Raw genomic sequence first — 14,013 nt, 5'->3', positions numbered from 1 at the left:
CGCCGCCGCCTGAGCCCCGTCGCCCGCCAGCCCCGCCGGAGCCGCACCACGCCGGATCTGACGAGGTAGCGCGCTGTTGCCGTCGGTTTTTTTAGAAAACCGATTTGGTTTTTTTAGAAAGCCTAACTCGTTTTTTTTTCGGTTCGCCTTTTTTCTGGTTTTTTCTTTTTAGCGGACGTTCGTCCGGACGTTCGTTTTAACGAACGGTTTTTGCTCGTTAGTTACAGATAACGAACACTCGTTCGTTAGCCTGTTCGTCAGTTTTCTTTTATCGGATTTTTCCGTGGTTATTTCTGATCGAGATTTCTGATCCAATTTTCGTTCTAGTTTATCTTTTCGCTCATTAGTCGGAATCAGGAGATTCAAGCACCTAGATCTTCGACTCGAGACCCTCTTTCCGCTTAACCAACTTGCACAAGTTTTTGCTATTGTAAAAATTTGACCTAAGTCCAGATTAGTAAACATATCTTGTTTCTTTTGCTGTTTGAGTTTCGTTGCTCCGTTTGATTTGATTCTTTTTGCAAACCGGAGTTCTTCAGTTGAACTTTCTGGTTAGATCTTCTTATTTGAGTTTTACCCATGCTTATTAGCTTGATTGCTTATGTATGCTATTGTTTGTTTGGGATAGAATTCTTGGAGTGTGAAGCGTGTTATTTGGAGTCTCTAGGTTACGCGGATCGTCAGCAAGGCAAGTTACACTTTGATGATACCCCTTTATCACCCAGTTTTTATGCATTAGTTCCAATCCTCAAACATTGCATGGTTAGGATGTCATTAACATGTGGTTTGGGAAGTAGTTGATGAGGTAGAACCTATTACCCTGTTACATTCAAACCCTTGGGAGTTACTCTTAGAATTGCTTATATTGCTATGCTATGCTCGTAGACGAGGTTTGAGAGAGTGAAATCCATGACAGATGTGAGATTGTTAATTAATGGTTCAACTTAAGGTGGCAACTTAAATACACATCTGGGTGGATTGAGGCACCTGGAGTACCCAGTGTTGCCTGTATTTTTTGGAAATCCCGGAGTACTCATGTGATCTTCCTATGGACCGCCACCCAGGCTCAAAGGGAACTGAGATTATTCATGCTACAAACTTCTGTGTGCAGCCACAAGCTAATATGGGCTCTAGCATAGCTGAGTAAGTTACATGAAGCTCTTGAAGAGGTGGATCAGCAGGTAGTGGGATTGTAGGTTTGGTATGGTCTGCCCGGAGTAGAGAGTTAATGTTTCTGAAAGACTGTGTCTCGGTCATCCGTTTCTCAAACACCATGTAGTGCGAGAAATCCCACGGAGGCGATCGAGTCTTGTGGGGAAAAGTGCGCAGACCTCTGCAGAGTGTACAAACTAATCATGGTTAGTCGTGTCCCCGGTTATGGACAATCTTGAGTATCTAGTACTTGGAGTATCTAGTACTTGGAGTATCTTAAGTATCTCATCACTCTAAATTAATATTGTTGGGTTGTTAATTACCTTAATTGGGATTGAGTTGGAGGAACCTTCTCAATGATGTTTCAACTACCATGATAGTTAAATTAAAATCTATTCCTTTGTTGTAGGAAAAAATTGGCTTTTCGCAAAAATGGTAACCACAGAGCTTTCCACCAGCCAAATATGCATGTAGTGATAGCATTATTCTGTTCTTCCTCTATTGTGTTACTTTGCCAGCATATTCCATGTGCTGACCCGTTTTCGGGCTGCAACATATTATGTTGCAGACTTTTCAGATGAGGAGTAAGGTTCGTTAGGTCATTGTCGTGCAGCTCAGCTATGCCGTTGGAGTTGATGGACTCACTTTATATTCCAAGCCTTCCGCTGTTATCGTATTAGATGGCCTTAAGCCATATTTATTGTAATAAGTTCTCTTTGGAGACATTCGATGTAATAAGTGTGTGATTGCTACTATGTTATAAATCCTCGAGTACTGTGTGTGTGTCAGCATTACCGATCCAGGGATGACACTGAAGCATAGAGACTTGACCATTTGAGGTCCGATCGCTACAGAGACACCAAAGGAAAAAATCCTCTAGTTTTGCTTTGCTCCACTCCTAACCAAATGCACGAATAGTAGTACCATAGTAGTTTAATAGCAAAGGATCCATGAGGGATCGAAATGAATGCAGAGTAACAAAGTGATGCGACGAGTGTACAACCTCTTTAGAATAGCCTTGTCGACCTCAGCATCATTGGGTTGGACGTGGAGGATGGTGATGCTGGTGTGATTGTCGGAGGCGGGGAAGAAGATTTGAGGCCTCTGGAAACGGCGCCGAGGGTAGTGCTCCGCTGTGATGGACGGTTCCGTCGTTGAAGCAGCTCCGGTGAGGTGTACGGCAGCGAGGTTGAAGCAGGACAAGATAAACAATGCTAATCTGAAGTGGGACTCTAATATCATCTACAATAGATGATGTAAAATACATCACCAAAAAGTGCTAGATGTAAAACGCATCTGCCATGCCACAGCCACTCCGACAGATGTTGTAAATACTGTTCACTCTGAACTTAACTGGAGAAACTGAACTTTACAGTCAAAACTGAATTTTACTATTGAAAATGGTTGAACTAGTAGCAGAGCATTGCAATAGATGTTTAGGGCGTTCGAGCACTAGTAGCAGAGAAGCAGTGATCTAAATCAGCAGACGCTCGAGCAGGGAACGCAATAGCAGAGAGCAAGTCGTGCAGCAGCACCGCGAGCGAGTGCTAAAGCAGCAACTCCTATAGCTGCCGGAGGTCGTGCAGCAGCAGAGCAAGAGCAGAGAATCAGCACGAACAAGAGAAAGAGCAGAGCAGCAGCGCGATCGACGGCAATAGCAGAGCAGTAGCATGAACGAAAGCAAGAGCAGTGCAGCAGCGCGACTGACAACAAGAACAGAGCCGCATCGCGAGCGAGAGCCGGAGCAGCTGCAGCTAGTGCCGATGTGGAAGTCGCTGCTAAGGAAGCAACGACATGAGGGAGAGACGCCATGGATGAAGTGGCCAGCGACGGAGACCCGCCATGGCTGCTCGGTATCGAGCATCGGCAGCCCCATGAGATCGAATAAAAGATAAAATGCTGCGGTGAGTGTAGAACCTCCTTGGTGGCGCTGAGTTGGCCTCGGCTTCATCGGAGGAATTGGTGAGGGTGCTGCGGTTCCGATGGGGCAGGTCAAGATGATGCTGTGGGGATGGAGGTGGCGCCATAGACGAGACGAACATCGGGGCACGTCCTTGGAGGTGGAGGACAGGGCGGCTGATCCGGCGAGATGACGAGATCGGCGACGGATCCTCATTCGGTGCGGTGGATGAGGGATGACGAGCTGTTGCGGTGGACGAAATCATCGGGGAAGAGTCTCCGGCTGGGCGGCGGTCGGGAGGCCAACGGAGGAGCATGGTGTTTAGTGGGTTTTGGCGGCCTCGGTGTACAAATGGGAGGGGGCAAAGGGGAAGGTAGGGGGAGCCATGGCTTAGGGACGCGCTTGTCCAAAATGTAGGGTAAGTTACCAGCATACCCCCACCGGTTTTGACCACGCGACGTCGAGCTAGCATTTTCGGCTGAGGGGTAGAACGGGGATTTCGTGTGTTTGGGATGCGGGACCGATTTCGGATGAGGAGGGAGTTTTCACACGCGTCAAAATTTTGGGATAACAAGGCACGGGGCGGGTTGAAGAGGCGGGAGTTTCAAAGAAGACGAGACAAAAGATACTCAGGCTTGAAAATTTCGAGATAACAAGGCGCGGATTCCATGTTTGGTAGAACAAACTTAACGTGTACAAAAACAATTCATACAAGACACAAGAGAGTCATTTCCCCTTTTACTATATTGCTATAAATGCCATTGAAAAAACTACAAGAAAAATGTAAAAAAATCGGGAGAACAAGATTACCCTGTACAGTACCAAATCGATTCGCACTTCCCTCAACAACAACAAAAAACAAATCAATTCCCACCAAAAGAAAGATTCATGTCCCTTTTTATATGATTACTGTCGGCGTTCTGGGAACGGGGGTCCCCAGACTTGCCTGCCTGCGGCCCACGGCGTGGCTGAGCTGGCAGGTCTGTACGGCCCATCTTCATCGACAAGGCATTCAAGACCCTCGCGAGGGGCCAAGCCTCACGAGGCGAATAACGCAAGACCTCCTCAGGAGCGGCCTCGCCAGGCAGGCTCACGAGGGGCGGAGAGATCAAGGCAAGGCAAACCTCGCGAGGTACTCGTGACATGAGCCATGACGATCGAGGCCAGGCGGGCACCAGCACGCGCAGTGTCCTTGCTTCCTCTTTGGTGCCAAGGGGGCAAGCGCAGGCGCGGAGTGCCGAGTCATCAAGGAAAGGTTTCCATATCGGTGCAACGAGACCAAGACCAGCAGGACGGCAAGACAGAGGTCACCATGGAACCCAAGACGGCGTCATCACCAGAGCCTTTGCAGGCGAAGACCACTTTTGTAAGGATAAGTTGTACTAGATGTCCCCTTTCAAATTGGCCGTTGTTGGCTCCCTTCCCGCTCAATATTTGGGGAGAGGACCAGGGCCTATATAAGTAGAACTAGCCACCACAATAGAGGGGACTAATCGAGAACGGATCATCAAGATCATCCCCAACCACACAAGTGCACCAAGGACAAGAACACCTCAAGCTCAGGATGCTGTTCTTCCCCTTGTACTGTTCATCATCAGCCCAAGAGGCAATCCACCACCAGCACACTGGAGTAGGGTATTACACCACAACGATGGCCTGAACCAGTATAAATCTTGTGTCTTTCTGTGTTGTGAGTTCGCCGAGTTTGTCCGTGAGATCTTAGAGAGCTAGGGTGTGGATCGATAGGGAGAAAACCTTCACGCGCACCCCAGTGTTCGAACCTCGAGGGTTTTGTCGGAACCTGTGATCCGATATTCGGCGCGCCAGGTAGGGGTGCGTCGTAGCATCTCTTCCGTCGATCTGCGCTCCGTCGCCACCGTGCTTCGCCCACATGGCAGGTGCCCTACGGTTGACTCCGACGGACATCGTTGACGACGGGGCCAGGGGACTCCGAGCCCTGGCCCCCGCCCTACGGCATGTGCAGTGGCCGCCCAAGTTCAAGCCAGAGATGCCGCCGCGCTACGACGGCGTGACGGACCTGTCAGCTTTCCTGCTGGCGTAAGAGGAGGCCGTCCTCGAAGACGGGGGTGATGACAAGGTCATGACCAACTGGCTTCCCATGGCCCTCGTCGGCGAGCCGCACGCCTGGCTGCTCAACCTTCTCGGATCCACGGTGGCGTATTGGGAGGAGCTCCGCGACCTCTTCACTACGCGCTACGCGGCAACGATGCACCACACGGTCGCGGCCCTGCTAGGCGGCTCACAGGCGCCGCCTTCAAAGCGCCACATCAAGCCATTCCTCCGCCAGATTGGTGCCGCTTCCACATGCTCGGGGGCTCCGCCGGGCTGGGCCGCGCCTGAGGCCGACCTCACCTTCAGCTCAGAAGACCACCCCGTCACCACCACCTGCTCGGGAATGCTTCCGATGCTCTGCACGCCCGCCATCTGCAACGTGGCCGTCACCAAGACCCTCATCGATGGCGGCGCTGGCCTCAACTTGCTCTCCATGGAGGCCTTCAGCCTTCTTCATGTGCTGCTCGAGCGACTTAGCCTCAGCAAGCCTTTCTCAGGAGTTGGTGGCGGCGCTGCCCGCTCCCTAGGGCAGATCCGCCTTACCGTCACCTTCGGCATGCGCGACAACTACTGCACCAAGCTGGTCGACTTCGACATCGCCCACATCGGCCTCCCGTACAACACCATCCTCGGGTACCCAGCTCTGGCCCAGTTCATGGCGGCGACTCATCCAACCTACAACCTCATGAAAATGACTGGAAGCAAAGGTGTCCTTACCATCAAGGGGGACACCAAGGAGGCCGTGACGGCACTCAAACTTGCCTTCCGGACCACTGCGGCGCTGCAGCCCGTCGGCACAGGTGCCCTCCAGGCCAAGGAGGCCGCGCCAACCAAGAAGAAGCAGCTGTTCACCCAAGACAAGGCAGAGACCAAGCAGGTGCCAGTTGACGAGGACGGCTCCTCAGGAGCCACCTTCACCATAGGTTCCAGCCTCAACCCCAGCCAAGAGGAAGCATTGGTGAAGTTCTTGCGCGCGAACAAGGACATATTCGCATGGGAGCCCAATCAGCTGGTGGGGGTCCCGAGAGAGGTGATTCAGCACCACTTAAGGGTGTGCCCCAATGTGCGCCCTGTGAAGCAGCAAGCAAGGCGGCAGTCCACGGAGAAGCATGCCTTCATCATCCAAGAGACCCGCAAGTTGGAGGCGGCAGGTGCCGTTCGTGAGGTTAGGTACCCCGAATGGCTGGCGAACCCAGTCATGGTGTCGAAGAAAGGCGAGAAGGAGCGAATCTGTGTCGACTTCACAAACCTCAACAAGGCGTGCCCTCAAGATCCATTCCCTCTCCCGTGCATCGACCAGATCATCGACTCCACCGCCGAGTGCGGCCTACTATGCTTCCTGGATGCGTTCTCAGGGTATCACCAAATCAAGATGGCGGTGGAAGATGTAGAGAAGACAACCTTCCTGACCCCGTGTGGGGTGTACTGCTACACCTGTATGCCCTTCGGACTGCGCAACGCAGGTGCGACCTTTCAGCGGCTGATGCACATCGCTTTAGGGCGGCAGCTCGGGAGGAACACGGAGGCCTACGTCGACGACATTGTGGTGAAGTCTCGGGAGGCGAGAACCTTGATCCAAGACCTGGAGGAGACCTTCGAAAGCCTGCGCCATGTGAACTTGCGGCTTAACCCGGAAAAGTGTGTGTTCGGTGTCCCTTCCGGCAAGCTGCTGGGATTCCTCGTGTCACACAGAGGGATCGAGGCGAACCCGGAGAAGATCAAGGCCATTGAGGGCATGAGCCCGCCGCAGACCATCAAGGAAATGCAGAAGCTAGCTGGTCGGGTGACTGCATTGGGGCGCTTCATCTCCAAGCTGGGAGAGTGCGCCTTACCCTTTTTCAAGATGATGAAGAAGAAGGGCCCATTCGAGTGGACTCCGGAGGCCGACCGAGCCTTCCAAGACCTCAAGAGATAGCTGACCAGCCCACCGGTGTTGGTGGCGCCACGGCCTCTCGAGCCTCTAGTACTTTATCTTGCCGCCACCCCATACTCCGCCAGGGCTGCGCTAGTGGCGGTTCGGGAGGAGCACCGGGCCAAGAGTGTGTCGCGCCAGCTACGTCGCCAGCCGGGATGACGCAAGATCAGGAAGGCGCAGCAAGAGCCATAGCGGCAACAATAGAAGACCAAGCTCGGCAGGATGACACCGTAGAGATTCCCGCAAGCGACCAGGCGCCAGGGGTCCCACCATCTCAGGAGGCACCCCAGCTTGCACAAGACGCGAGCCTCACCAACATGCTAGTCCTCGTCGAGCACCCGGTGTACTTCGTCAACACGATGTTGCGGGACGCGAGGGCATGCTATCCCATGCCTCAGAAGCTCCTGCTCATGCTCCTGGTGGCCTCGTGCAAGTTGCGGCACAACTTCCAGGGTCACCCCATCAAAGTCGTTTCGGCCTACCCGTTGGAGAGGGTGCTCAGGAGCCCCAAATCTACCAGAAGGGTCACCGAGTGGAACATAGAGCTGCAGGCATTCCAGTTGGAGTTCAACACCATGAGGGTCATCAAGGGAGCCGCACTCGCTGACTTTGTGGCCGAATGGAAGGATGCCCCGGCGCTGGAAGTAGGCGAGGACCGGTCCACCTCGCCAGGAAGTGAGGCGCCCGATGGATGGGTCATGTATTTTGATGGTGCCTTCGTGCACCAGGGCGCGGGGGCTGGAGAAGTACTCATCTCGCCGATGCAGGACAAGCTCTACTACACTGTGCAGCTCTGCTTTCAGCAGGGCGAGAAGGTCTCCAACAACATCGCAGAATACGAAGGCCTCATAGCTGGCCTGAAGGCCGTGGCAGCTCTAGGGGTGAAGTGCCTCACCGTTAGGGGCGACTCACAGCTCCTCGTCAACTTCTCCAACAAAGTGTATGAGTCAAAGGACGAGCACATGGAGGTGTACCTTGCAGAAGTACGTAATATGGAAAAGTAGTTCCTAGGCCTGGAGGTGCAGCATGTGCCTCGTGGCACCAACAAGGAAGCCGACGACATCGCCAGGAGGGCATCCAAGCGGCAGCCCCAAGAGCCTGGCGTCTTCGAGGAGCGGCTCTTCAAGCCATCGGTGACGCCACCACTTTCAAGCACGGCACGGCCTTGGGAGGAGCTCCCACAACCGCCTGCCATGGGAGCCCCAGCTTGTCGCCCAATCTCAGGAGCTTGCTTGGTCCTGGTGCTCGAGCCTCAAGAGGGATGTTGGACCAAGGAATTCAAGGAATATGTGATGCAAGGGGTGCTACCGAAGAAGGAAGAGGACGCAGAGCACGTGGCCCGACAAGCCACAACATACTGCATCAAGGGCGATGACTTGTACAGGAAGTGACCAAATGATGTTTCGTTGTGTTGCATCTCCAGGGACCAAGGGAGGGAGTTGCTGATTGACATACACGGCGGGGACTGCGAACACCACTCGTCGTCACGGACTCTCGTCGGCAAGGTGTTCCGCAGTGGATTCTACTGGCTCACGGCGCTCAACGACGTAGCTGAGCTGGTGAAGTCGTACAAAGCTTGCTAGTATCACGCCAAGTAGGTCCATCAGCCAGCTCAGGGCCTCCAGACTATACCGCTCACATGGACGTTTGCGGTCTGGGGGCTGGATATCTTGGGCCCATTCCCTCGAGCGCCAGGGGGCTACTGCTACCTCTACGTCGCCATCGACAAGTTCACCAAGTGGGCGGAAGTGGAAGCTGTCCGCACCATCCCGGCTGGTTCCGTGGTTAGTTCATCAAGGGCCTCGTGAGCCGTTTCGGGGTCCCCAACCGCATCATCACCGACAAGGGCTCGCAGTTCACCAGTAACCTCTTCAAAACATACTTTGCTAACCTTGGAACGCAGATCTGCCACGCTTCAGTGGCGCACCCCTAAAGCAATGGCCAGGCTGAACGCGCCAACGCGGAGGTCCTAAGAGGCCTCAAGACCAGGACCTTCAAGAAGAAGCTTGAGGCCCGCGGCAGGGGCTGGCACAACAAGCTCCAGTCCATGCTGTGGTCCATCCGCACCACCGCCACTAAGCCGACGGGCGATACCCCATTCTTCCTTGTCTACGGAGCCGAAGTGGTCCTCCCTTTTGAGGTCAAGCATCGCTCCACACGGGTCCTGGCGTTTGATGAAACACAATAGGACTCCATGTGGGGGATGGACCTCGTACTGGGGGAGGAACGACGCCGCGAAGCTGCACTAAGGCGGCAAGGTACCAGTAGGCACTGCGGCGGTACCACTGCCGTAACATCCGCTCCAGGACGCTCGAGGTGGGCGACCTCATCCTGAGGCGGGTCCTCTCCAGGGAAGGGTTGCACAAGCTCTCACCCATGTGGGAGGGCCCGTTCAGGGTCGTCCATGTCTCTAGGCCTGGCGCCGCATGCCTGGAGACGCAGGATGGGGTACCCATCCAGAACGCCTGGAACATCCAGCACCTCTGGAAGTTCTACCCATGAAGCAAGGCCCAGTGCCTGTGAAGCAAGGCCCAGTGCCTGTGAAGCAAGGCCCAAGGCCTGTGAAGAAAGGCCCAAGGCCTATGAAGAAAGGCCCAGTGTCTGTGAAGAAGGCCCGGTGCCTGTGAAGAATCACCGCCTGTGACACTCTCACGTAATAATGAGTGGGGCTGTACACGCCCCGGAGTCTCAGGAGTGCCGCCCTCGGGCCTCGGTGGCTCCCTCCCACGCCTAGTGGCAGCACTTAGCTCCGTGCTGGTGAGAAGACTTGAAGACTAGACTAGGTGTTGGACGTGGCTTTTGTTGGATGTGGGGTTCTGGCTAACCCTTAAGGTTCGAACACTGGGGTGCGTGCAAAGTCTTTCCCTTCTACCAATCTACGCTCTAGCTCGCTAAGATCTTGCGAACGAACTCGACGAACTCACAACATAGAAGGACACAGGGTTTATACTGGTTTGGGCCACCGTTGTGGTGTAATACTCTACTCCAGTGTGGTGGTGGTGGATTGCCTCTTGGGCTGATGATGAATAGTACAAGGGAAGAACAACCTCCTGAGGTTGAGGTGTTCTTCTGTGTGTCTCTCGGCCTGATTCACTCAAGCTAAGATGAGATTGAGGTCGAGCTCCCTCCTATGGTGGTGGCTAGCTCTACTTATATAGGCCATGGTACTCTTCCCAAATATTGAGCGGGAAGGGAGCCAACAATGGCGGGCTAATTCGAAGGGGGACAGCTAGTACGAGCTATCCTGACAAAAGCGGCTCGCCTGCGAAAGGCTCTGGTGGTGACGCCGTCTTGGGCTCCACAATGACCTCCGTCTTGCAGTCCTTCTAGTCTTGGTCCTGTTGCACCGAAATGGCAACCTTTGCCTGAGGCCTCGGTACTCCGTGGCTGCTCTTGCCTCCTTTGCACCAAAGAGGAAACAAGGACGCTGCGTGTGCTGGTACGTCTCCAACGTATCTATAATTTTTGATTGCTCCATGCTATATTATCTACTGTTTTGGACATTATTGGGCTTTATTATCCACTTCTATATTATTTTTTGGACTTACCTATTAACCAGAGGCCCAGCTGAAACACCCTCGATGCGACTATAGCTCCCACGTGTCGAGGCACGACTTAGAGACATAATCGCATTGAAGGCATATGTCGCAAGTTAGGCAATCTTCACAAACATCCCATGTAATATAATAATAAAAGGGGAGATAACATAGTTGGCTTACACTCGCCACGTCAATCAAGTACATAAATAACATTACATCAACCAAACACTCATGGCCCGACTACGGCGCCAAAATAAAAGAGAACCCAACATGCGACACAGTCCCAATCACCCCCAACTGGGCGCCACTACTGATTATCGAGAAAGGAAACATAGTAACGTTGAGAGTCTTCGTTGAACTCCCACTTGAGCTCAAACGCGTCTCCTGGAGCGGAATCATCAGGCCCTGCATCTGGTGTAATAGTAATCTGTGAGCCACAGGGACTCAGCAATCTCGCACCCTCGCGATCAAGACTATTTAAGCTTATAGGTATGACAGGGTAGAAATATGTGGAGCTGCAGCAAGCGACTAGCAAATATGGTGGCTAACTTATTCGCAAAAGAGAGAGTGAGAAGAGGAGGCAAAGCGCTAGCGAGAAACTATAGAACAACCTACGCAAACATTACTCCAACACCGTGTCCACCTCCCGGACTTCGCCGAGAAGAGGCCATCACGGTAACACACTCAGTTGATTCATTTTAATTGAGTTAAGGTTCAAGTTATCTACAACCGGACATTAACAAATTCCCATCTGCCCATAACCGCGGGCACGGCTTTTGAAAGTTCAAATCCCTACAGGGGAGTCCCAACTTAGCCCATGACAAGCTCTCATGGTCAACGAAGGAATAGACCTCCTCCCAAGCTGTTCCGATCAGACTCGGTATCTCGGTTCTTCAAGACACTTCGACAGGTTAAAACAAGACCAGCAACACCGCCCGAATGTCCCGACAAATCCCTATAGGAGCTGCACATATCTCGTTCTCAGGGCACACTCAGATGAGACATCCTACGAGTAAAACCAACCCTCAAGTTGCCCCGAGGTGGCCCCGCAGTCTACTCGGTCGGACCAACACTCAGAGGAGCACTGGCCCGGGGGGGGGGGGGTTAAAATAAGATGACCCTCGGGCTCCGGAAACCCAAGGGAAAAGAGGCTAGGTGGCAAATGGTAAGACCAATGTTGGGCATTGCTGGAAAAGCTTTAATCAAGGCGAAATTTCAAGGGGTTCCCATTATAACCCAACCGCGTAAGGAACACAAAATCCGGGAACATAACACCGATATGACGGAAACTAGGGCGGCAAGAGTGGAACAAAACACTAGGCGAGAGGCCGAGCCTTCCACCCTTTACCAAGTATATAGATGCATTAAGATAACAAGATAATATAATGATATCCCAACAAGTAAATAAATGTTCCAACAAGGAACAGCCTCCAATCTTCACCTGCAACTAGCAACGCTATAAGAGGGGCTGAGCAAAGCAGTAACATAGCCAACCAACGGTTTGCTAGGACATGGTGGGTTAGAGGTTTGACATGGCAATTTGGGAGGCTTGAAAGCAAATGGTAGGCATCATAGCATTGGCATAGCAAAAGAGCGAGCAAACTAGCATAGCAAAGATAGTAGTGATTTCGAGGGTATGATCATCTTGCCTGCACAGTTGTCAGAGTTGACTGGATTCTCGGAAGCAAACTCCACGGGATCCTCGTTAGTGAACTCGTCTCCTGACTCTACCCAAACAAGACAAACAAGCAACAAGGACACAATCAACCACGTGCAAGAACCGAAACAAGACGATGCGATGATGACATGCTATGCGGGATGCGATGCGGGATGCAAAATGCAAGATATGACAGGAAATGCATGAACCTGGCCTAAACTTGGAAATCCAAGTGTGCCACTGGAAAGATGAGATGAAATCGCTTGAAAACGTTATAAAGAACACCGGAATCGGAGTTACGGTTTGGAAATGGCAAGCGATTCAAATATGACACCGGTCTGCGATTTACAGCACGTAGGCATCTAAATGCAACGAAATGAACATGCTACAACACCCAAACATGACAACAAAATATATGGCAGGGATGCATTCAAGATGCTTAACAAAAGTCTAACACTGAGCTACGGCCAATTCATCCATTAACAGGTTCAAACAAGCATGGCAAAAATGCATATGGCAAACAGATCTCAGACTTAGTAAAATTAACACTTGTCTGGAATTTCAGATCAGGTAGCCCTCTTCGGAGCAACAAAACTATATGCTACAGGACCTGAACATGGCAAAGGAAAGCATGGCATGGAGCTACTCAAAGAGCTTAACAAAAGTCCCTTAGTGACCTTGAGCCAAAAGGGATCAGAAGATACAATTGCAAGCATGTGAACATAGCAAAAACATAATCAGTTTTCAGACTTAGTGAAAACTGGAGCATGCTGAAAACAGAACTCAAGTAGGCATGTTTACGAGCTCGATGCACTCATTACGGTGCAAGTCATGGCAAGACAAGCATACACCCATCAAGAAGGCACAAAATGCAAGCTAGGCATGGCAAGAACAATAGCATAGCATGCACGGATCAACTACAACATCATCGGCAAAATTGCAAACAAGTTGACAATCTGCCCAGATTCACAAAGTAGCAAAAGTAGAGCTCGATTGACTCAAGCTAGGGTGCTCCATAATTGCAAACAAAGACATGGATGGATAGAGCACTACAATATTAACAAAACATCCTTACTGATCATCCTCAAAAGAGGCACGAATCACTAGGAAACAACATGAACATATGGCATCATGAGCTAAACAGATCAAGGACTTAGTGGAATTGCTAATTCCCTGAAAATAGAATCACTAAGTGCACCACTTTGCAAGCTTGCACTAGTCACCACACACATCCTAGAAATACATGGGTTGCACCTCTGGAGAGATGACAAAACCCTTAACAAAACATATGTAGAACTCACGGGCATATCATGCACATATTAATCATGGCAAAAATGACAAAAAAGCTAAACGGAGTAGCAGATCTAATAATTAACTCAAGTAGCCCTTTTCTAACAGCATTTCGGGCATCAAGATGAACTCAAATGAAAATGATGAAATGGAACGAAATGATGTACTCTCTGAGATGAACATTTTGATATGCTATATGCATGAATCGGAGCTACGGATGCAAAGTTACGGAGCCGTGAACAGGAGCACTTGAATTGAAAATCTCCGGGACTTGGTGAAAAAAAGGAACCTCCCAGATCTAGGGTTTCAGTGGCATGCGGCCCGAGGTTAACCGACGCGAGCTCGAGGTCGCCGGCGAGGTGGGTTCGTCGGCAGGGAGAAGAGGGGAGGCTAGGCCGGGGCCGGATCTGGCGGAGGGGGGAGGAGGCGGCGCCGGGCGCGGGCGGCGACCGGTGAGGCGGCGCGGCGAGCGATGCCGGTCGGGCGG

This window comes from Triticum dicoccoides, chromosome 6A, assembly GCF_002162155.2.
Source record: "Triticum dicoccoides isolate Atlit2015 ecotype Zavitan chromosome 6A, WEW_v2.0, whole genome shotgun sequence".
Classification (NCBI taxonomy): domain Eukaryota; kingdom Viridiplantae; phylum Streptophyta; class Magnoliopsida; order Poales; family Poaceae; genus Triticum; species Triticum dicoccoides.
This window is presented reverse-complemented; position numbering follows the sequence as displayed.